Here is a 23,733-nt window from a genome sequence, read left to right on the forward strand (position 1 = left end):
AGTGATATATTTTGGCTATACATTTTAAAAATATACAGAAAAAATACACAATTAAAAAACAGGAGGACAGCCTAAGGGAGCTGTGGGACAACATGAAATGTAACAATATTCACATCACAGAAGTGCCAGAAGATATAGAAAGTAAGCAAGGGGTAGAGAACCTGTCTGAAGAAATAATGGCAGAAAACTTCCCTAACCTGGTCAAGGAAAAAGTCACACAAGTTCAGGAGGCACAGAGAGTCCCAAGCAAGAAAAATCCAAAGAGGCCCACACCCAGACACATCATAATTAAAATGCAAAAAATTCAAGACAAAGAGAGAATCTTAAACACAGCAAGACAAAAGCAACCTGTTACCTACAAAGGAGCCCCCTTAAGGCTGTCAGCTGACTTCTCATCAGAAACTCTACAGGCCAGAAGGGAATGGCGTGAAGTATTCAAGGTAATGCAAAAGAAGGACCTGAAACTGAGACTACTCTATCCAGCAAGGCTATCATTCAAAATAGATGGCGAATAAAGAGCTGCCTGGATTTTAAGGGATTTCGTGACTTTCTAAGGCAGCAGAGCACAGAGCAGGGCTGCCTCATGGGAAGTGTCCGGTGAATGGGGGGGCAGGACACACGGAATCAGCTGTGATTTCTCCTCACAGGGAGAAGGGTTGCTCACATGACAGCACTTCCCCCAAATGAGCTGGCCTTTACTAAAATACTACAGTAAACGGGGAAAGCCATATCCAGCTTTGCAACCCCTGCTGTAAAATAATAGTCTGTCAGTAGCCTAAGTCGGTGCCTTTCAGAGAAAAGAACTAGAGTCTCGATGGCCAGAGCACTTATGTATTTGTCATTTTTCTTGGACTCATTCCTGGCAATCATTTTGAAAATAAAAATCCATGTGGGCTTTTTCAAAACTGAATAAATCAGAAAGAAAGAGAAAGGAAAAGGAAGTGCAGGGAAGAAAGATCATTACAAAAAAAGGAAGAGAGAGAGAGAGAGAGAGAGAGAGAGAGAGAGAGAAGGGGGGGACCTGGGTTGGGAGGACTGACCTGAAGGGTAGAAATTGGTGATTTTTCTGGAGAGAAGAATATTGAAAGAGGGAGAAGTAAGAGGAATTGGAGAAAGCACAAAGGGGGAAACAAGATTTTCCTTCCCCCAAGAGCATGGCATTTGCCTCACTGGAAGCACTTATCAGACTTAAGGGACATACCCCTCACCTGGGTATGCCCTGGTGATGCCACCTCAAGGTACTCGCACTCTCCATGGTTTCTCTTGCCCATTATACCAGGGTTAGGCTGTATGACCATTAGCAGATAGCAGAAGCAATGATCTGTCACTGCTGAGACTGGGTTGTAAAGGCACTGTGGCTTTCTTTCTCTCCAGTCACTAGCTCCAGCAGAAGGCCGCTGCCGTGTCCGAGCAGCCCTTCAGAGTGGCCCATGTGGTGCCCACAGCTACTGGCAGGAGCTGGAAATGGCTCCTCCAGTCTCAGGTCCTCAGATGACTGCACCTGGCCCACATCTGCACTGAAATCTCCCACAAGACCCTGTGTTCAAAACACCTAGTTCAGCTGCTTCTGGATTCCTGACCCACAGAAACCGCTAGGTAATAGAGGTTTGTTGTGTTAAGCCACTTAAGTTTCATACTGAAATAAAACATATGTAGTGCAGTGAGAAAGGCCTGGAAACATGAGCCCCCTCCCATTGTAAATGGCTTAGATAAGTTTGCAAATACTGGCATCAAAAGCAACTGGTAGATTTAACGAAAAGGTATTCTGAGTTCTTTGAAAGGACTCAGGAGACAGATTTCCAATTTCTACATCTGTTCAAAAAGGAAATAATAGTAGAATTATACAGGGGAAAAAACCCCAGTTATGTGTGATACTAAAATCTCAGTGATACCGTTGTAATCAGCTAATTATTAATACAGTCAAACCTCAGTCCTCAAATATCTCCCATCTCAAACAATTCAGTTCTCCACCAAGTTGTTTATGAAAAAATGTCTTGGTTGTTAAACAAAACTTTGGTTCTTGACCTGACAACCCTTTCATGCAGATACTTGTATGATCAGTCACTTGTCCCTCAGGTGACAAAAAAATGAGAGAGTGCAAGAGTATGAGTCAGTTTACAACCTAGAGTTAACATCACAGGAAATTGCACTGTGAATATTTTCTAATGGGAAAAAAATGATTCCGTTTTCAAATAAATCACTTCTCCAACAGCCTTCTGGAACAAATTAAGGTCGAGAACTGAGGTTCCTCTGTAGTAGAAAAGGAGCCAAAGGAAAGTGAGACATTATAAACCCTGCTGTTTCCTGCAGCTTCACCAGGAAGCTGCAATTTTAATTTCACACTCCCCAGGGAATAACTGGTCTATTCCCTGCAAATCACTGTGGGAAGGGGTCCAACAACGGCGAGATGGATGCATTAGCAGTAAAGTTGAGGTGACATAGGGAAGGTGCCTGTCAGTCAAACCTGGGAACAGAGATTATTGGCTAGAAGAGGTGGAGCCACTGCAAGCCTGTAAAAACTTGGGAATACATAATCCCCCCAGACAAAGGAGTTCATTTTCTTTGCTCTTAGCTCTCGTGTTCCTCTGGCTTTGCTCCTGCTTCCTCGCATTCACCCGTGTTCCCTCCGTAGTCATGTGCCCCTGCAGACCTCCCACCCAGGGGACATGGACTGCAGCTGGGAGCACAAGCTAAGCTGCCTGATGTGGATTGGACTATGCAAACGTGGGACAGAAACTCTGGGCGACAGCTTTGATCCTGGCTCAGCTGGGCTTCTTCCTTGGCAGGGGCAAAGAGAAATGGGACCTTGGAAACTCAGGGCTGTAATTCCACAGAAATAAAGCTTCCTACAATATCTCATCCTCCTGTGAGACTCAAAAATGCCTTTTTTCATGACATTGCAGGAAGCCTACTTCTACCAGCAAAAGGTAGGGACAGGGAGAGCTCCCCACCAATAAATAACATGAGGGTACTTCAGTGGTTCTCAAAGTGCAGTCCCAGACAAGTAGCATTAACATAAACAAGTAAACATATTAGACACCAAATTCCCAGATTCCACCCCACAGAATACATTCAGATAAAACAACCATTTCTTATGTTAGATTTCCATCTGGTGGAATGTCCATGTAGCTAGAATGCCAACTTTTTTCTATTTCTTGTGTTAGAGTGCCATCTTGTGGAATTTTTATGTAATTGCAGAATTATTTATTATGTATTTTTAAAAAATCTTTATTGTTGAGATTATTACAGATGTCTCCCCTATTCCCCCATTGCCCTTTTCCACCCGGTTCCCACCCCACCCCAGTCGTCCACCACCCTATTGTCTTTGTTCATGGGCAATGCATATATGCATATAAGTTCTTTGGTTAATCTCCTGAACTCCTCTCCCCGCTTCCTTCTGAGATTCATCAGTCTGTTCTATGTTTCCATGCCACTGCTTCTATCTTATTCATCAGTTTATTTTGTTCATTAGATTCCACATATAAGTGAGATCTGGTGATGTTTGTCTTTCTCTGCCTGGCTTATTTCACTCAGCATAATAATCTCCAGGTCCCCTCATGCTGTCCCAAAGGGTAAGAGATCCTTCCTTTTCACAGCTGCATAGTATTCCATGTGTGGAAATGTGCCACAGCTTTTTTATCCACTCATCTACTGATGGGCACTTGGGCTGTTTCCAGATCTTGGCTATGGTAAATAATGCTGCTATGAACATAGGGGTGCACATATTCTTTCAGGTTGGTATTTCAGGATTCTTAGAATATATTCCTAGAAGGGGGATCACTGGATCAAATGGCAGTTCCATTTTTAATTTTTTGAAGAAACTCCACACTATTTTCCATAGTGGCTGCACCAGTCTGGACAGGTACATGCAAAAAAATGAGACTAGACCACCAACTTACACTATACACAAGAATAAACTCAGAATAGATAAAAGATTTAAATGTATGTCATGAAACCATAAAAGCCCTAGGAGAAAGCCCTAGGAGAATACATACAAAATCTCAGACATCTCATGTAGCAGAATTTTCACTGATACATCTCTAGGGCAAGGGAAACAAAGGAAAAATAACCAAATGGGACTACATCAAACTAAAAATCTTCTGAACAGCAAAAGAAACAGTATCAAAATGAAAAGGGAACCCATTCTATGGGAGAACATATTGTCAGATAAGGGGTTAATTTCCAAAATGTATGAAGTACTCATACAACTCAACACCAGGAAGACAAACAATCCAATTAAAAAATGGGCAAAGGACCTGAATAGATACTTCTTCAAAGAGGACGTACAGATGGCCAAGAGACATGTGAAAAAATGCTCAATGTCACTAATCAGGGAGATGCAAATTAAAATGACAATGAGGTATCACCTCACACCTGCCAGAACGGCTACCATCAATAAATGAACAAAGAATTGGTGCTGGGGAGATTGTGGAGAAAAAGGAACCCTAGCACACTGCCGGTGGGAATATTTATTTATTTTATTTTTTATGTTACAGTGTCACCCAGTGGATTCATCTCATAATTGCAGAGATTTTTTTTTTTTCTATTAATCCGTTTGAGTGCTACCGGGTAGAATTTTCATGTAACTGCACAGATATGTTTTTCCTATTACTTTGCTTAGAGTGCCACCCAATGGAATTTTCCTGCTATTGCAAATTAAATAAGTTTTTCCTATGTCTTAGGTTAGAGTGCCACCTGGTGGAATTACCATGTAATTCCAAATCAGATGTTTTTCTGGTTACAGCTCTCTCTCTCTCTCTCTCTCTCTCTCTCTCTCTCTGCACACACACACACACACACACACACACACACACACAGAGTTGACCCTTGAACAAGGAGGGGGTTAGGGGTGCCAACCCCCACATAGTTGAAAATCTGAGTATAACCTTTGGCTCCTCAAAAACTTAACTACTAATAGCCTACTGTTGATTTGAAGCCTTACCAATAATGGCTCACTGCAAAACAAATGAATGCTATTTTCACTTTTCACCTTTTTTCAGAAAAGAGAAAATCTTTGGATGTCTTTTTTTAAAATGTAAAATATATTTTATTGAAACTTAGTTAAAAATAAAAGATAAAATGCCTGGAGAAGCTGAAGGTGCGATGAGAAGGGCACGTTCCCAGGAAGAGGAAGAGAGCTTCGGAGCCCAGGCTGATGACATCATACACTGATTTGTCTCCTGGTCTAGCTTTGGAGAAAGGAGGCAGTTGCTAAAGAGGTTGCTGCCATTGTGTGTAGTTTCCGTACCTTGAGCTCCCTCATGTCAGAGGTCTTGTGTCTGGTCTTGTTCCTATTCTGAAGGCTCATCGGGCTCTTTTTTCCTCTGGACACAGAATTTATATCTTCAATTTTTAGAACAAGTTTGGACTCTTGACTCTGGAACCCCAACTTCCTTCACAAGTTGCTCTCTGGAAGCAATCCCAGGATACGGGTTGTTCTCAAATGCCGCGACGAGGGTGTGTAATTGGGAGGAAATGTAGATGGTATGACTCCACCTATCTTCTCTCCTTGGACTCTTGGACTCTTTCCCACAGGCCGACCTTGGTCACGATCTTGGTCTTGGCTTGCTTCTAAGTCCCTCAGGCCCTGATCTTCTCTAAACTCTGTGCCTATATCTTTGATTTTTAAACCAAGTATCAATTCTAGACACTTCAATGTCCATTTTTAAAGCAACCTGGTATTGTAACCTGGGTAAGGTTCTTGGTCGAAGGCTTTGGTGAGGATTTTCAGTGAATATTCATTGCTATGGAAAGATTAGGAGAGAAGAATCCTTTTATACATTCAAAGTTCAGGTTCTTTGGATTTATTTTGGTCAGCAAAAACAGGTATTAATGTATGTCTTTCATAAAATTGAAGTGTCTTAACACAAGCTTTCGAAAAGTGGGAGAATAACTAATAAGAAAAACATAGCTGATTATAAATTACATGAATTCTATCAGGTGGCACTCTAAACTGAAAAATAGGAAAACCTTTTCTGATTTGCAATTGTAGGAAAATTCCATTGGGTGGCATTCTAAGCAGAGTAATATAAGAACATATCTGTATGTAATTACATGAAAATTCTACCTGGTGGCACTCAAAATAATCAGGAGAAAAAAATTCCTCTGCAATTATGAGACAAGTCCACTGGGGGCGGTGTAACACCAAAATAAAATAAATAAATAATATGATCTACAATTACATATATATTCCACACGGTGGCACTCTAACACAAGAAATAGACAAATTACATCTGCAATTACACAAAAGAGCCACACGATGGCAGTCTAACATAAGAAATAAAAAAGATTGCGCTTTTGGGGGAAGGGAATTCCCTTGGCATTTATTCAAACAAGATATTATTGTGAAATATGTGGTGATAAACTTATAGGATTTATTTACTTAGTAAATTAAATTGTAAATTAAAACTTAGCACATATATATTCAGTGCTTTGGACACATTTTAATTATATTTCTTTATTTTGATGACTTGTTTGTTCCTACAAACGTGCTCTAGGGCAGAGACCAAATATCTAACTTTTCTACATCCCCAGCCTCTATCTACTACAGTTGCTGATATATAATGAGAATTCAATAAATAAATTTATTTTTTAATATATCTTTATTGATTTCAGAGAGAGGAAGGGAGAGGGAGAGAGAGAGAGAAACATCAATGATGAGAGAGTCATTGATTGGCTGCCTCCTGCCCCGCCCCCTACTTGCGGATTGAGCCTACAAGCCCCGCAGGTGCCCTGATGGAGAATCGAACCTTGACCTCCAGGATCCTAGGTTGATGTTCAACTGCTGAGCCACGCCCATCTGGAATTATTTTTTTGTTTTTAAACTGTATATATTAATTTATTTTAAAATTTTAAAGAATTTTATATTTTTAATCCTCACCTGAGGATATGTTTCTTTTACTGATTTTTAGAGAGAGAGGAAGGGAGAGAGAGATAAAGAGAGAAGCATCAATGTGTGAGAAACATTGATTGGTTGCCTCTGTATGTACCCCCACCAGGGATCAAACCCGCAACCTACGTATGTACCCTGACCGGAGATAGAACCTGCAAACCTTTTGACATACAGAACAATGCTCCAACCAAATGAGCCACCCAGCCAGGGCTAAATATTTATTAAATAAGTGAAATAATAAAACTGAAAATAAATGAAGGGAAGGCAACATGAATAGAATAAAAATCTAGAGTCTGATCTATTCTCAGGGCCTCTGCATCCTGCAGTTGGACAAGTAGGGCAAGATGTAGAGAAAAATGTGACTGAGACTGAAATAACAATGACTTTCATTTAAATGCCTTCCTAGGTTGAGATTTTGTGTGTGTGTGTGGGGGGTTACAGTGAACTTTATTGATGGTACATGACATGTTAGGGCTCCCTAAACCCTCCCCTTCTTCAGGGGATCTGGGATGGAATCTGTGGAGGTCAGGAGATTCACAGTGTGTTGTGGGATCAATTTGGGGCAAGGAATCCCCAGCAGCTGAGGGGCCTCTCTTCCTCTCCCTGGGGCTGTTGGTCCAGAAGGCTCTTACTACTTGAAGGCCATGAGGACCATAAGGTCCACCAACCTGTTGCTGTAGCCAAATTAATTGTCATACCAGAAAATGAATCTGACAAAGTGGACATTGAGGGCAATGCCAGTCCCAACATAGAAGGTTGAAGAGTGGGTGTCACTGTTAAAGTTGCAGGAAACAACCTCGTCTTCAGTGTAGCCCTGGATGCCCTTGAGAAGTTGACACCTGCTTCACTACCTTCTTCTTGTCATCATATTTGGCGGCTTTCTCCATGTGGTAGGGCAGATTCACAATCAACACATTGGGGGTGGGGACATGGAAGGTCATTGCCAGTGAGCTTCTCATTTAGCTCAGGGATGACTTTGCACACAGCCTTGCCTGCGCCAGTAGAAGCAGAGATGATGTTCTGGGCAGCCTTTTGGCCATTACACCACAGCTTCCCAGAGGGGCCATCCGAGGTCTTCTGGGTGGCAGTGATGGCATGGACTGTGGTCACGAGTCCCTCCACAATGTCAAAGTTGTCATGAATGACCTTGGCCCGGGGGGCCAAGCAGTTGGTGGTGTAGGAGGCATTGCTGACAATCTTGAGGGAGTTGTCTTAATTTCTTGGTGCACATCCATCACAAACATAGGGGCATCTGCAGAAAGGGGAGAGATGATAACCCTTTTGGCTCTGCCCTTCAAGGAACCCCCAACCTTATTCAAGGTAGTGAAGACATCAGTAGACTCACAACATATTCAGCACCCGCATCACTCCATTTGATGTTGGCGGTATCTCACTCCTGGAAAATGGAGATGGACTTTTTTTTTTTTAATTTATTTTTATTGTTGAGGGTATTACAGATATGCTCTTTTTTATGTTTTAATTTATCTTTATTGTATAGTATTACAAATATCCCCCTTTTTCCATCATGGATCCCCTCCACCCTGCACCCCTCCCTCCAGGCCTTCACCACACTATTGTCTGTGTCCATAGGTTATGCATATATGCATATAAGTTCATCGGTTAATCTCTCTCCACTCATCCCCACATTCCTTCTGACATTTGTCAGTCTGATTCATGCTTCTATGTCTCTGGGTCTATTTTGTTCATTAGATTCCACATATAAGTGAGATCATGGGATACTTGTCTTTCTCTGACTGGCTTATTTCACTTAGCATAATACTCTCCAGATCCCTCCATGCTGTCTCAAAGGATAAGGGATTCTTCGTTTTTACAGCTGCATAGTATTCCATGGTATAAATGTCTGAGAAGATGCTTGATATGATTTCAATATTCTTGAACTTGCAGAGACTTGTTTTGTGTCCTAGAATGTGATCTATCTTTGAGAATGTCCCATGTGCACTTGAGGAGAATGTATATTCTGCAACTTTGGGGTGAAATGTTCTGTAAATGTCAATTAAATCCATCTGATCTAATGTTTCATTTAGAGTCACTGTTTCTTTGTTGATTTTTATTCAGGATGGTTTTTCTATATTTTAGTTGTAATTCCAGCTTGGTCCTGGGAGCATGTCAGTGTAGCTTCCACTCAACCTGCTGCCATCTTGAAATCTCCGAAACAGACTTTCCATTGATGACAAGCTTCCTGTTCTCAGCCTTGACTGTGCATTTGAAGTTACCATGAATTGAATCAAACTGGAATATGTGTCAGGAGTGGGGAACCTTTTTTCTGCCAAGGGTCATTTGGATATTTATAACATCATTCACAGGCCATACGAAATTGTAAACTTAACAATTAGCTATGAAAAAAGCTCCTAGATTTATTGAATTTTAGGTCTCTCTTGCGGTTGCCATGGCAGAGCCAGACCAAATGATTTTGCAGGCCAGACATTCCCCACCCATGATGTAGACCATGTAGTTGAGGTCAATAAAGGGGTTATTGATGGTGACAATATCCACTTTGCCAGAGTTAAAAGCAGCCTTAGTGACCACATGCCCAATATGGACAAATCTGTTCACTCCAACCTTTACCATTGTGTCTCAGGACTGGGGCTGGCACTGTGCAGGAAGACCCACCTATGCAAGGGACAGGAGGAGCAGAGAGCCAACTGGATTTTTTAAAAAGTTAGCCAATTAAAAGATAAGAAAAATTGGCAAAGTTCATTTAAAAGGATGAAGTTTAGTGAGGTAATTAGGTTTGACTGAGTTTTCAAAAGCCATTGAAACTATTTCAGTCATTTAATTGTCTTGGAACTTGGTTTTTGAATTAAATGTTGGGGTTATTCACCCACAGGAGCCTGGAAAAGCTGCCTGTGTGAGTCTCCTGAGGATTCATCTCCAAAGGGAGCTTCCAGCTTTGCCCAAAGCCCTTCCAACGTGCAGACCAGACACAGGAGGCCAGAGTAAATGCGGGAAGAAGCTGCACTCGCCTTCTTGCCTCCGGTGACTCAGCCAGGTTTGAACAGACTTTTTCCTCCTGCTGAGCTTCCAGCTCCATTAAGACCTGCTCAGCCAGCAGTCACCCACTGTACACCCTTAGCACTTCCCATTTCCATGGCCCTAAAGCTGTGTGTGGAACCAGAACTAATCTGTCCTATCTGACTGCCTTGAACGTCATGGTCACACTGCTGCTCCTTGGGGCCCAGTCTCCATCCATGCCTTCTGTTTTTTCTTTTGGAAAGGAATTTGCATTCTGTCCTGAACTAAAAACCTAATGGTGGAGTTTCAGGCATCAGCCACTGAATAGGGATTTTTCCCCCCAGAAGAATATGAGGCTGTCCCTGCAAACCACTCATGCTCTGGCCTGTGCCGTGCTGCTTACACAGCTGGGAGCTCCTGGCGCCACTTGGCTTTGACTCCCAAGGAAGTTACAAAATACCTACTTCCTGGCTGTTAGCCTATTTAAAAATAAAAATGGGTTTACAAGGCCCTTGCCTTCATGCTGTCTGCCATTAGTCACTGCTTCATTCCCTGGAGCTTTGGCTTTAGGCAGCCCAAGTGCTGTGCCAAGCCTGGACCTGCACACTGTCGCCTCTCCTCGCCCACAGCTGGCTCAGCTTCCCCATATTGCAAGGCCCACGCAGGCTTCCATCCCTTCTCCCGAATCTTCTTCCAAGTGCCACTGCTTTGCCCCCACCCCTCCAACCTAGTTGGGCCACCACTGTGGGTCTCTCACCTGGCCTTTTGTGGAGGTCAAATGGCAGACCTCCCTGTGCCACTACTGCCTGCTCTGGTCCACTCTCCACACAGGGTCGAGGGAACCTTCCAAAAGCATAAATCAGATCTTTTCCTGCCCTGCTTAGCACCCTCCAGGCCTTTCCACTGCAGTTAGAGTGCAACCCAAACTTCCTCTAAGACCTAGATGAGCCGCCTGGCCTGCCCCCCCCTTCCCTTTTCTTCCTCCCCTTCGCTAGTACACCAGCCACTTCTCTTTCTGCCCCTCAAATACTCCGACTCATATCTGGCTCAGGTCTTTGCGTAGATGCCGCTGTCCCTGGTCTCTGCACTGGGGGCTCAGAGAGGCTGCACCAGCCAAAAGCACTCCCTCTGGCTGAGCGCATGGCTTCCCCCGGTCTAATTATCTTTCCCGTGGAGCGATCTGGCTCAGGAGGACTGGCTGCCTCCTCACTAGAGCAGGAGGTCTGTCCAGGGCAGGCATATCGGGCATCTTGTTCACCTCCATATCCACGGAGCCTGGAACAGTGGTGGACACATTGTAGGTACTCAATAAGCATGTCTTTTTGTTGTTGTTAATTCTCACCAGGGATATTCTTTCCATTGCTTTATCAGAGAGAGTGGAGGGGGGAGATGGGGAAGACAGAAAGAGAAACTTCAAGGTGAGAGAGAGAGACATCCACTGGTTGCCCCCCACATGCACCTCTGACTGGGGGCAGAGAGTGAACCTGCGACCCAAGTATGTGCCCTTGCCTGGGAATCAAACCTGAAACCCTTCCCTGCCAGGGCTGACACTCTAACCACTGAGCAACACCTGCTAAGGTTCAACAAGTATATCTTGATTGAATCTCCTTCATTCATGCTAATATAACTATCACAATCCCCTTGGGGAACTTCCTTGCACCTGTTACATCTATGTACTACATAGAGCCACAGTTAAATCACTGAAAATTATGGTTCTTGGGAAGTCTTTGATATTGAGCATTTAAGGGGGTTCTGTTTATCTCATGTTCTTCATTCAATGGGAGGATAGTTGGGAAGTGAGGCCAGCATGACTTCAACTTTTAAAAGTCTAAATTTCTTAGAAACTGAACAGATGATGTCTTGGAACCTCTTAATTGCTGTTCTTTTACACAATTGAGGAAGTGGCCTCATTTTCTGGAATAAATATTATTTAGGTTAAACATTGACTTGACATTGCTTTCTTCAAAATGAAAAAAAATCATGCAAATCTAAAAGATTTTGAATAATCTTACTTCACTTCATGGTCATTAACAGCTATTATTGGTTTATGATTTTAGCTTCTCTTAGATCAGTGGTTCTCACCTGGGAGTGGTTTTGGTTCTAGGGGACACTTGGTAATGTCTAGAGACATATTTGGTTGACACGACCTGGAGGGTGTTGCTGGCATCTAGTGTTTAGACACCAGGGATGCTGTTAAACATCATACAGTGCACAGGACACACACACAGCAAAGAGTGATCCAGCTCAAAATGTCAATAATGCTAAGATTGAGAAACACTATCTTTATCTTAGACTATGTAAACTAATAATGCACTGCCTTAAAAGTAAGAAAATACATGTTATTTTTAGAAATTTTGGAAGTATAGATAAACCCAGAGATAAGAAACTGCTGGCATCTATTAATCCTTTGGTGTTTTAGCTTTCTAGTATTTTTGTATATGCACATATAAAACATGTACACACACTTTGAATAATTATAAAGGCTGTGTTTATTAAAATACATTTCATTTTCAAAATTGAGCTATCAGCTATTAACGTATGTGTACATTTTTTGGACACCCTGTATATTATTGTTAATAAGCGATATGTTCTGGAGATATAATGTTCTATAACTTTTTTATTTAATTGTAGCCTCAGGAACCATGTCTATGTCATTAAGGATTGTTCTACAACATGGTTTTTGATGACTGCATAGTGCTTTGTTGTATGGATGTAGCAGTTTATTTAATTATTTCCCAACCACAGGATATTTACATTTTCTAATTTTATCTATCATTGTCAATGCTTTGATGAGAGATGAACACTTTGGTATCTAAGTTTAGTGCAGAACTGATTGTTTTTGAGATGTATTCTTAGAAGTTGAACTGCTGGGTCAAAAGTTATATTTCAAGGCCTCAATGTCTACTTTTAAAAACTAGTAACTAGATGGTGAGCTCATTGTGGGTGGAGACATATTTTACACTCCTTGGTATCCCTCACTGTGACTTGCTGTCTTAAATGGGGCTCCCTCTGAAGCGGATCTGAGAATAAGATTCAAGTGCAAGTCATTTAGGTGGGAAAAGCACCTGTCAAGGAGTGAGGAAGTGGGGTAGGGAAGGGAGGGGAGCCAAGGCAAGGGGTGTTAAAGAGCAGGCTACGTCAAGGGCAACTGGGGCTCCACGCCTCTGAGCAGCTCTAGGAGCAGGTATGGAGCACACCTCAAACTTGTCCCACCTGATGGGGAGGAAGCCAGGGTACTGACCCTCCCACTCCCGTTCATCATGGCCCAGGACTGCTCCTGTGGCACCCGCCAGCCACTCTGGCCTTCCTTGCATGCAGGCTGGGTATGCTCCCATCATGGGAGAAAGCCCCTGGCGGGAGAGTGACTGGTGCTTGCAGGAGGGAGCCAGCAGTAGGCATGGGGATGGTGAGTGCCAAGGGTATTACTGTTGTTGCTCCGACAACTTCAGCTACGTTGGCCCCACAGCAAACACAAGGCAGGTGCCCACTCAGTATTTTTCAAATAAACTAATGACACTTTGCACCTTTTTTCCTTATAGGATGAGAGTCACACCTTTTTGGAGTAGGAGGTGAGCTCAGGCGCAATCCCAGCAAGCCCCCACTTCACAAATGAGAAAACAGGTCCAGAGAACTGGAAGCTTGTGAAAGCAGGGCTTCCTCTCCTCACCCAATGATGGAGGACTCCCTGGGCTGAGTGAGAGGTAATGGACCTGAGCCTTCCAACAACTGACAAGTAACGAAGCATTCAGCTCTGGACATTGGGGTGCATAATCTTTCCCTCAAACACTCCAAACATCCCTCTGTCTCAGGGGTTTGAACTTGCTGTTTCCTTCTGTGCAGAACGGTCTCCCCTAGATCTCTGCACAGATACCTCGTTCTCATCGCTCATGTCTTAGCTCCAATATCACTTCCTCATCGAGGCCACACTGGCCTATGGTTAACTCAAGGGAGACGTTATCGAATGCTCAAAACACATGAAAAGCACAGATGCCCAGAAACTATCCAGAGACTTACAGTCGGCTCATGAGAAAGACATTATTTTCCACAGCTCTCCATGATCTGTGTGGTTTGGATCTATTGGAAGGGTAAAATGTATAGGAAATGGGCAGGTGGTTTGGGCAGAAGGAAATGGAGAAGGGACAGTCCCAGCAGATGCCCGTTCAGCACACAAGGTGCAGGGAGCTGTCCGATTTGTTTGGGTTTGTTGTGATGCTGAGTATCTTTTTTTTTTTTTTTTTTAAATTTAGTTTTATTGATTTCAGAGAGAGGAATGGAGAGAGAGAGAGAGAGAGAGAGAGAGAGAAACATCAATGATGAGAGTCATTGATCGGCTGCCTCCTGCACACTGCCCCCCACTGGGGGCCGAACCTGCAACCCTGGCATGTGCCTGACCGGGAATTGAACCATGATCTGGTTCATAGTTCAACGCCCAACCAGCTGGGCATGATGCTGAGTATCTTATTTGACTCTCTGAAGCCCACTCTCTACCTTTGCCCCCTTCTCCCTGCTTGGTCTGGTGGCTGACCTGCAGGAGCTACAATCACAGGCCCCTCACTCTTGGGTCCAACCAGTGGGCAACAGGAGCCTAGAGGGGCCAGTGCTGGTACTCCTCGTGGAATTCTGTTAGTGCTTTCTCAATCCTTTATGAATATCTCCTTTATTAAACTTGTCTCCAGTTACCTAGTTCACAAGCTCCATCTGTTTCCTGCCAGTACCTGACTGATGCAATATTTTAGTATATTTAAGACTCAGAGAGTCATCTTAGCACCTGTTTATTTCAGAAGCTTTCACACAGTCAATTGAAATGATGTCATGCAAAGACTCTTGTCCAGTTCTCTTTTTCCTTTCTTGAAGGTCAGGTTCTCTCTACTCTTTTTCTTCTTTGTTTCATCTTTTTTTTTTTTTTTTTTTTGAGGGATAATTTAAATATAGTAAAGCACACCAGTCTTAGAATTACAGCTCGATGAATTTGTATGTTTGTATATGCCTGCAGAACTGGCCCTGAAATCAAAATCTAGAAAGCTTCCAGCATCCCTGAAGACTCTCTCAGGCACCTTTCCAGTCAATACCACCCTCCCAGAAGTAACCACTGTTCTTTTTTAAAAAAATAATTATTATGTATTGGTTTCAGGTGTACAGCTTAGTGGTTAGACAATCATATAATTTACATAGTGTACCCACCTGGCACTGTACATAGTTATTACAATATTATTAACTATATTTCCTATGGTTTACTTACTTCCCTGTGACTATTTTGTAACTGCCAATTTGTACTTCTTAATTCCTTTACCTCTTTCATCCAGAGCCCCAACCCCCCTCCCCAGTAACCACTGTTCTGACTTCTGTCACCATAAATTAATTTTGCCTGTTGAACATGATATAAATGGAATCATATTGTATGTGCTCTTTCTTATCTGGCTTCTTTCATTTGGTTTAAGATCTATAAGATCCAGCCATGTTGCTGAATGTCCTCTGCTTCTAAGTTTGATTTTCTATTGATTAAAATTAAAATCATTTCGGGTTTATATTAACTTGGTTACTTATTTGTAAAATAGGATACATGACAGCCATGTCTTACAGTTTGGGGAACAATTAAATTTATAGGTAGCTGAAAAAATTTGTAGGTAGCTGTATCCACATTAGTTTTGTGTTTCGACAATAGATAATAAATATAATTAGAAATGCTACAACAGCAGAATCAAAGCCTACCGTGCTTTTCTGAAGAGAAAGCAAATGTTATGCTGGGAAAGCCTTTCTATTAGGTTACTGAGCATGTACTTTGCTGATCACATTGTCCCTTTCACTGAAATAAAATGTTCTTTGCATAATTTTCCCACCCAGAGTGCGTGGAGCCAAATAGAGACTATCACAAACAGTCAGCTCATGAGAGAGACATTATTTTCCATAGATCTCCATGATCTGTGTGGTTTGGATCTACTGGAAGGGTAGGCTCCCCAAAGCCCCATTCATGCATCTGAGCCTGCCCCACCAAGTCTTGGGAAAGCCAAACTTGATCTGAGTGATACCCTTAGTTTCTTTCATCTGGACCTCCTTTCCAGCTGGAGGTGGAAGGATGCTCAGCTGCCAGAGAGAACTCCATCCTGGCCACACATCTGAGACATCAAGGAGATTATGCAGCTCCAGAAGGAATCTGCAATTAATTATGTCTCACAAATTGCCTTTAGTGTGGGACTAGCTCTTTTCAGGCTCTGGATGAGGCGCAGTGTGTGACTTTGGCAGGCTTACCTGACTAAGTTACACATCCATGGGGGAATGGAGAACACTAGTGTTGTTTGGAAGAATGACACTCTTTGCAGGAGAGGAGAGCATCACCAGCCAGGACATTTGGCAGTAGAGTCACACCCTCCTGGACACAATCAGCTCTATCTTTTAGTCATCTGCAGTATGGAAAGTTTGGCTGCCTATTGAAAGGGATGGAATTGATGATTTTCTTGTGCTCTGTGAGCTGGGATATGCTTCTTACATTTCTGTTACACCAAATAGTAGCATCTTCTTTTAATAAATCACAGGCCCTATTCTGTAGGCTGAGAGCTAGAAGTGGGAATTACTACTGGGAGGGCTGACCTTATGGTAATTGGGTAGCCACCTAAAACCATGGTAGGAGGGCTAAGAATTCAGATGCTAGAGTCAGGCTGCCTGGATTCAACTGGCTCCACCAACTACTTGCAATGTGACTTTAGGCAAGTAGCTATTAACTCCTTTAAGCTTCAGTTTTCCCATTTGTAAAATCAGGATTCTTTTACCTAAGTCGTATGTTGTGTAGACAAATGAGATAATATATTAACTTAGCATATCATACATTTCAATACATGTTACTTTATGTAATAGGGATGACATTCGCTCCAAAAATCCAAATGTAAAACATCATTTTATTATTTAGTTTAATGTAAATTTAATTTTGAATACACATGGCAGAGGAAAATTTGAACTCAATTATTGAGTCTTCCCCATGTCAGAGCTGTACAGTTGTTTTATTTTATATATTTTTTAAATTTTCAATTATAATTTACATTCAATATTCTGTATTAGTTTTAGATGTACAGTACAGTGGTTAAAAAAATTATGTACTTTACAGAGTGGTTCCCCAATGTTTCAAGTACCCACCTGGCCCCATGCATAGTCATTACGATATTACTGACTATATTCCCTATGCTGTACTTTACATCCCTGTTACTCTTCTGTAACTACCAACTTGTATTCTTACTCCCTTCATCTTTTTTATCCAGCTTTCCAACCCCCTCCCCGCTGACAACTGTCAGTCTGTTCTCTGTGTCTGTGAGTGTGCAGTTGTTTGATGGTCATTGACCATTTTCCCACACTGCACAGGGTCCTAGCTCCCTTTCGAGTCCAGCGATTCTGATGCTTCCAAGATTGAGTCATGGGACTATGCCAAAGCTGGAGCCCCTATCTTTGGGACCCAGTGATCCTAGTGTACCATGCCCTCTCAGGTCTTTCCATTTTCCTGAGGCATCAACAAAGCAGTAGGGATCATGAGGTTACAGACTCTTCTGCTTCCTCAATGCTTCGTTATAGAACATTCTGAGGTATTCTATGAAAACTACAACTATTCCCAGTAGAGCAAGCCCTTCTATGATATGCACTAGACTATGCTAACTAAATAAGAGATAGGATATTTTGCCTGTGTGGTGATAAAATGAAGCAATGAATAAATCTGTGAGGAATTACAATTCTGTCATTTCTTCTACACTGCCCAAGATGACTATGGTTTGATACGATGTGCACAACAGAACACATAACTTGATTTTATCTGAAAGTAATATTTTTTCTTGAATTTTTAAGATTTTTTTATTTAGAAAAATGTAAATGAAGAAATGATTAAGTGACTCACCTGAGGTCATGTGGCTGGTTCATGTCATCATCTAGACTTGCACCCAGGTCTCCTGAGTTCTGGTCCAGAGTTACTTCTGTTTCCTTACTGCCCAGTTCTCAGTTCTTGAGGTCCTCACTATTCAAAGCATAGGGATCTCCTGGGAGGTTGTTACAAATGTAGACTCTCAGGCTCTACCGCAGACCTGTTGAACTAGAACCATGTGCCTGTTAAAGTTTAAGAAGCAGTGATTTAAGGTTCAGCACTGTTTTTAGGGTGAACTTCCATGTTTCCCAGCCACAGAAGCTAGGGCCTTCAGTGCACAAGATTAGATGATGGAAGAGAGACCCACTAAAGAACTAGACAATGCTCAATGTTTCAAAATAACCCCTAAGTATTATTTCAAGTTCTATGACAGGTGAGACAGTGCAGACACTGACAGATACTGAAGTCAGCTTGCAAAGTCCTCTTAAGAGCACAGTGGTTATTCTCACCTCAGGGCCTTTGCACTTTCTGTTCCCTTTGCCAGGAACACTCTCCAGATACTCTCACGGTTTGCTCCTGCACTTGATTCTGATATTAGCTCAAACATCACCTCCTCAGAGAGGTCTTCCTTGACCATCCTACTAAGACAGCCACCACCCAGTCACCTCCTATCCTTTTACACTGCTGTGTTTTTTATCATAACACTGTCACCCCTTGGAATCACACTGTCTATTTATTTGTTTTCTCATTGTCTGTCTCCTCCACTAGAATTTGATCGGCACCTTTCCTGTCACATTTATACTACATTCCTAGCATCTAGCACAAGGACTGGAATATAGTAGGTGCTCAGTCAATATTTGTTGAAATAATAAATCACTGACTCCACCTACATGTAAAACTGGTCTTGCATATAGATAGCTTTGCTTGCATGCCCCACCCTTAGCCCCAACAGAAATGATAAATTCACAGCAAATTCTGAAGAGTACAAGGATTAGCAGATTTTGTGTCAACTTCAAGCATAGTAGGGAATTCAGGTCTTTTGAGGATATCATTTTAGCAGCATAATTTTCTCAAAAACAAGAGCTATATCATTATGCATGTGTGTGATAATTGTAAATGTAATAGTTAAAAGGCCTGGGGTCGGGGTGGGGGGGGGTAGAAGGGGTCAATGGGGGAAAAAAGGAGACATCTGTAATACTTTCAACAATAAAGATAAATTTAAAAAATCATAAACTAATCTAATTTTACCTACAGTAATAAAAGGCAATAGAAACTGGGGAAAAAATAAATTAAGCAGTAAGGATAGAAACAATTACAATATTCAAGACTTATCTTTGCACTTCAATTGAAAAAGTGAGTATTTGTTAGTTTATATTCTTTTAAAATTGAAGGCATTGCATAGCAAAAGAAAACAGTCTCAAAATACAAAGGAACCCCACGGTCTGGGAAAACATATTTGCCAAGGATGTATCTAATAAGGGGCTAACTTCCAAAGTGTACAAAGAACTCATACTCCTCAGCAAGAGGAAGACAAACAATCCAATTAAAAAATGGGCAAAGGACCTTAATAGACACTTCTCCAAAGAGGACATACAGATGGCCAAGACACATATGAAAAAATGCTCAACGTTGCTAATCATCAGAGAAATGCAAATTAAAACCACAATGAGGTATCACCTCACACCTGTCAGAATGGCTCCATCAACAAATCAACAAATGACACCTGCTGGTGGGGGTGTGGAGAAAGGGCACCCTAGTGCACTGCTGGTGGGAATGCAGACTGGGGCAGCCACTGTGGGAAACAGTATGGAGGTTCCTCAAAAAATTAAAAATGGAGCTGCCGTTTGACCCAGTGATCCCACTCCTAGGAATGTATCCTAAGAATCCTGAAACACTAATCAGAAAGAATATATGAACCCCTATGTTCATAGCAGCACAGTTTACAACAGCTAAGATCTGGAAACAGCCCAAGTGCCCATCAGTAGATGAGTGGATAAGAAGCTGTGGTGCATTTACACCGTGGAATACTACGCAGCTGTAAAGACGAAGGACCTCGTATCCTTTGGGACAGTATGGATGGACCTGGAGAATATTATGCTAAGTGAAATAAGCCAGGCAGAGAAAGACATCATCACATGATCTCACTTATATGTGGAATCTAAAGAACTTAATAAAGTGATGAACAGAATAGATTCAATGACATGAAAGCATGGATCAGACTGACAAATCTCAGAGGGACGGAGGAGGGTGGGTGGGTGGAGGGGGAGAGAGTAACCAAAGAATTCATACGCATAAATGCACAACCCAAGGACACGGACAATGGTGGGGAGAGGGACTGGGGAGGGGGGTGGAACGGGGTGGTGCGGGTCATTGGGGAGAAAAAGGCACATCTGTAATATTTTAAACAAAAATAAACAACAACAACAAAAAGAAATTGGTTAAACTTGGCTTCTTGCTTTACGTATAATAGTTGGGAAATTCAAATATGCTTAAGAAATAAATGCTCTACTTATTAATGGACACTAATGACTTACCTAGGTGTTACCATCACAAAATAAGCACTTATGTATACATAGTGTAAACTGAAGAGTAATTCACACACCCTCCTTATTGTTTTTCTCTATTGTGTTTCAGTGATACAAACAGTCGTTCCCCATATCCGTTTTCTTTGTGAGGTTTACTTTTTTGCTATTTGAGAAGATTGCTGTATTTAAATTAGCTTATGAATCATGTCTTGTAGAACTATCTTAGTAGTCTACAAGAAACCACATTGGCATTGATACTTCTGAAGAGTGGGCTTGCTTTGGAAGACACTTTTCAATTTAGGTGAGTATTTGAAATAGAATTCTCTTGTTCTCTGTGTTTTCATGTTTTTGTAGTACTACTAATACAAGATGGCAGATTTTCCAGAAGGCAGCATGACTTTTTGTGTATGTCAGAAAGAAGCCAAAAAATGAATACCCCAGAAGTGCACACAAAATTTGTCCCATGCTAATGATGCCTGCATAGAAGCAGATAGGACAGGGAAAGCAGTTCATCCTGGCTTTGACTTCCACCCAGTCCCAACTCTGAGCATTGTCTAGCCTGCTTCTTACTCAGAAAGACTCACTTCCCAAAGCCTGTTCTGGAAACACCCTAGGAATATTCTTGATCTCCAATGTGAAATGAAATGTTCTCTTTATACAAAATTATTACATTTAGTTTAAGTGGCTGTGAATACTAAAGTGAGGAGAAAACAGATTGGAAAATGATTTCCCTGCGGAGTCATGTAGAAATCAGAACAATGGGTTAGTGGAAAAGGGAAGGAATGGAATGGCGATTGTAAAAGTTGGACCTATTTCTGCATGGTTCAGCAATGAACCCCTTAAGGGGGGATTAGAGACCTTTGAAATAGTCCATCAGGCTTTAAGGCAGGTGATCTCAACCCCAGGAGACATGGCCAAATTACCAGGGGAGAATCTTCAAAGGACATCCTTCCCCACTCTGAGGGCTTCTGACGTTCCTTGGGGTTGACACTGGGGCTGGCTATCTTCCCTTTACTCCCCAGATACATTCTCCATTCTCCTCCACTTTGCTCTATGCCCCATGTGGGCTGCATCACTAAATGGACCAGGCTCTCTTGCCCTCCTTCTTCTGGTTGCCTTCATCCAATGGGAGATAGTGGCAGGAAGTTGGAGGGCAAGGAGAAAGTGAGGTTGTGGGATTTATTCTCCAAGGATCCTCCGTGCCAGGTCAACCTGACTTGCCAAACAACTCTCACAGGATGGCTGCTCCCACTGCTGCTCTCTGGTTTCTGGTTACCACTCTCTTCTTTGCCCTTCCAACCTTACCGGTGGTACCAGCTCCCTGCAGTTATTTGTCCTGGAGTACTGCACTCTCCTTTGGAATTTCCCTAAACCCTGATCACACCTCTGCAAATAGTCCCTTCATTAACCTCTCCTCAATTTCTCCTAATTGACTGTGTCTTTTGCTTTCAGCCAGGACCCAAATGAGCACTGGGTAGGAAGTAGGTGGGATGGTTGGCTGGCCTGTGCAGGGTAAAAATCTCTCTAAGTGATTTAAATTCCCATTCACTTCCCTGCCCTTCTTCCCCAACCCCTTTCTGAATAGCAATACAGCCCAATCAGGAAGCAGGGGGGTAAGAGGAAATGAGGGAATGGGGCAGAGGAGCGGTTATTAGGGCAGAGAATGCCTGGCACACCACTATTTTCCTTTCAGTTCAGGGTCTATGGAAATCCTGATTAGTCTGTAAGTACTGAACAGCAAAGACGAAACTTGCCAATTTGTAAAACAAACTTGGACGTGTCCACTCATTAGACTACTGCATATTCTGCTTTAAAAGAGAAAACAGTACACAGAAAACATTACTCTCCTTTTCCCTTTGCTGACTATTTCAACTAATAGCCTGTGGATTAGTCACTTTCCTAATGAGTAGTTTTACCCTGGCCCTCAGTGAACTAGGCCAGAGAAGGGCCCTGAAAACTTGGAAAACCTCATGAAAAGTCCTCTTCTTTTGACCCATTAGCAGAGGGATGAGATTTTCCAGGGATCAATGTTTATATATCGTAGCTACATTTGGAAATTTGTTTTTCTAAAAATCGTAATTGAGAAAAGTAAGAATTTTATAATAATAGAATCAAAATAAAACATTCCAAGACCTAGTGCGTTCTTATTTTTCATTGGTCTCTAAGATTTTCATAGCTCAGAAAAACAAGCAAGGAAAAACTGTTTCACCAGGTCCTCTACATCTGTGGTTCTTAACCAGAGGCAATTGTGCCCCACAGGGGACACTTGGCAATGTCTGGAGACATTTTTGGTTACCACCACTGGAGTGAGGATTCTACTGGCATCTAGTGGGTGGAGACCAGGAATGCTGCTAAATATCCCACAATGCACAGCTGGCCCCCACAACAAAGAATGATCCAGCTCAAAATGTCAGAAGTGCTGAGGTTGAGAAACCTTTCTCTGCATTAAAATTATAGCTTCATCAGCAAGGAAATTAGTATTAAATAATCTTCCTAACTTTGCAATTTAAAAATTACACTCCAATGAAGCTAGGTACCACCAGCTTACTAATAACACTATAAATCACTCATTAAATATTATGCCTTAGAGTCTGTAGTGTTTTGAAAATGGCAAGTTTATTGTCTTTTTTGAGAGTAATTGATGTTTTTCAAAATAGAAACCAGGCTAGTTGGTCAGATGGAATAAAATAGTTTTGGAGCACATGGAGTCTTTTAAAAAATTATCTCTCTAATCAAAAGCATTTTCCTTTCAGATTGTAGTTCTAACTAAAGAGATGCCCAGCCCAAAAAGAAGTGGTCTGAGGTTCAGAGTACAGATCAAGATGAAGGTAGTGGAATTAGCATCTTAACCATTAGCAACTGCAAAGAAGAGATGAGACTAGTGCTATTTGGGAAGGATTTTACCAGACACAAAGGTATCAAATGATCTGTCTCCTAAATGATTTTCACCCAAAATAGTCCTGGCTTGAATATGAGATCCTCAAGGTGTCTTCAAGTAAGGAGGAAAAAAAATCTGTTCTCGGAACTGACTACTGTTGCCTCCCCCCACCCCCAACAAACTATTGAGGTTTGCTAGTGAAAGAAGAGGCCAAGGTGTCTTACTTACAATGTTTGTCACTAAGGGACATGGCGTGCTTGCAAAAAGAGCCCTTTTTTTAAATCTTACTCTGTGCTGGAGAAGCAGGTTCAGGAGAAATCAAAGAGCTATTAAAGCAGCTAAAAGCCTTTTATGGCAAAGAAAAATCAGCCTGGTATTAAAATTAATGAAGAGTCTGGAAGAGCATAGATGAAAATGCTGGAGAGATGGAGATAGAGAAACTATTTTAAGGTCAATCTTCAAGAAGATGGAGAAAACAAATGTAGGCAGGTAGAAGGAACCGCCAACCTCTTCAAATTAATTATCCAAAGAAGGATTACATTTCTTGGAAAAACTGACCCTATGCAAATTTGCAGCTCCAAATACCATTCTTCTGAGTCTATTAGAGAAATCGGCTCAAGGGCCTCACCAA

General features: G+C 42.0%; 1 pseudogene across 1 annotated transcript; it reads right to left on the reverse strand.

Annotated features, from left to right (window-relative positions):
* Positions 1 to 7,523: 7,523 nt before the first annotated feature.
* On the reverse strand, positions 7,524 to 9,481 carry LOC308551675 (glyceraldehyde-3-phosphate dehydrogenase pseudogene; annotated as a pseudogene). Its single transcript has 3 exons — positions 9,346 to 9,481; positions 9,071 to 9,142; positions 7,524 to 8,306 (listed from the first exon to the last, which is right to left on the reverse strand). The product of its transcript is annotated as a glyceraldehyde-3-phosphate dehydrogenase pseudogene (transcript).
* Between the last annotated feature and the right edge of the window lie 14,252 nt (positions 9,482 to 23,733).

Source organism: Miniopterus schreibersii (genome assembly GCF_964146895.1).
Source record: "Miniopterus schreibersii genome assembly, chromosome: X".
Lineage (NCBI taxonomy): Eukaryota > Metazoa > Chordata > Mammalia > Chiroptera > Miniopteridae > Miniopterus > Miniopterus schreibersii.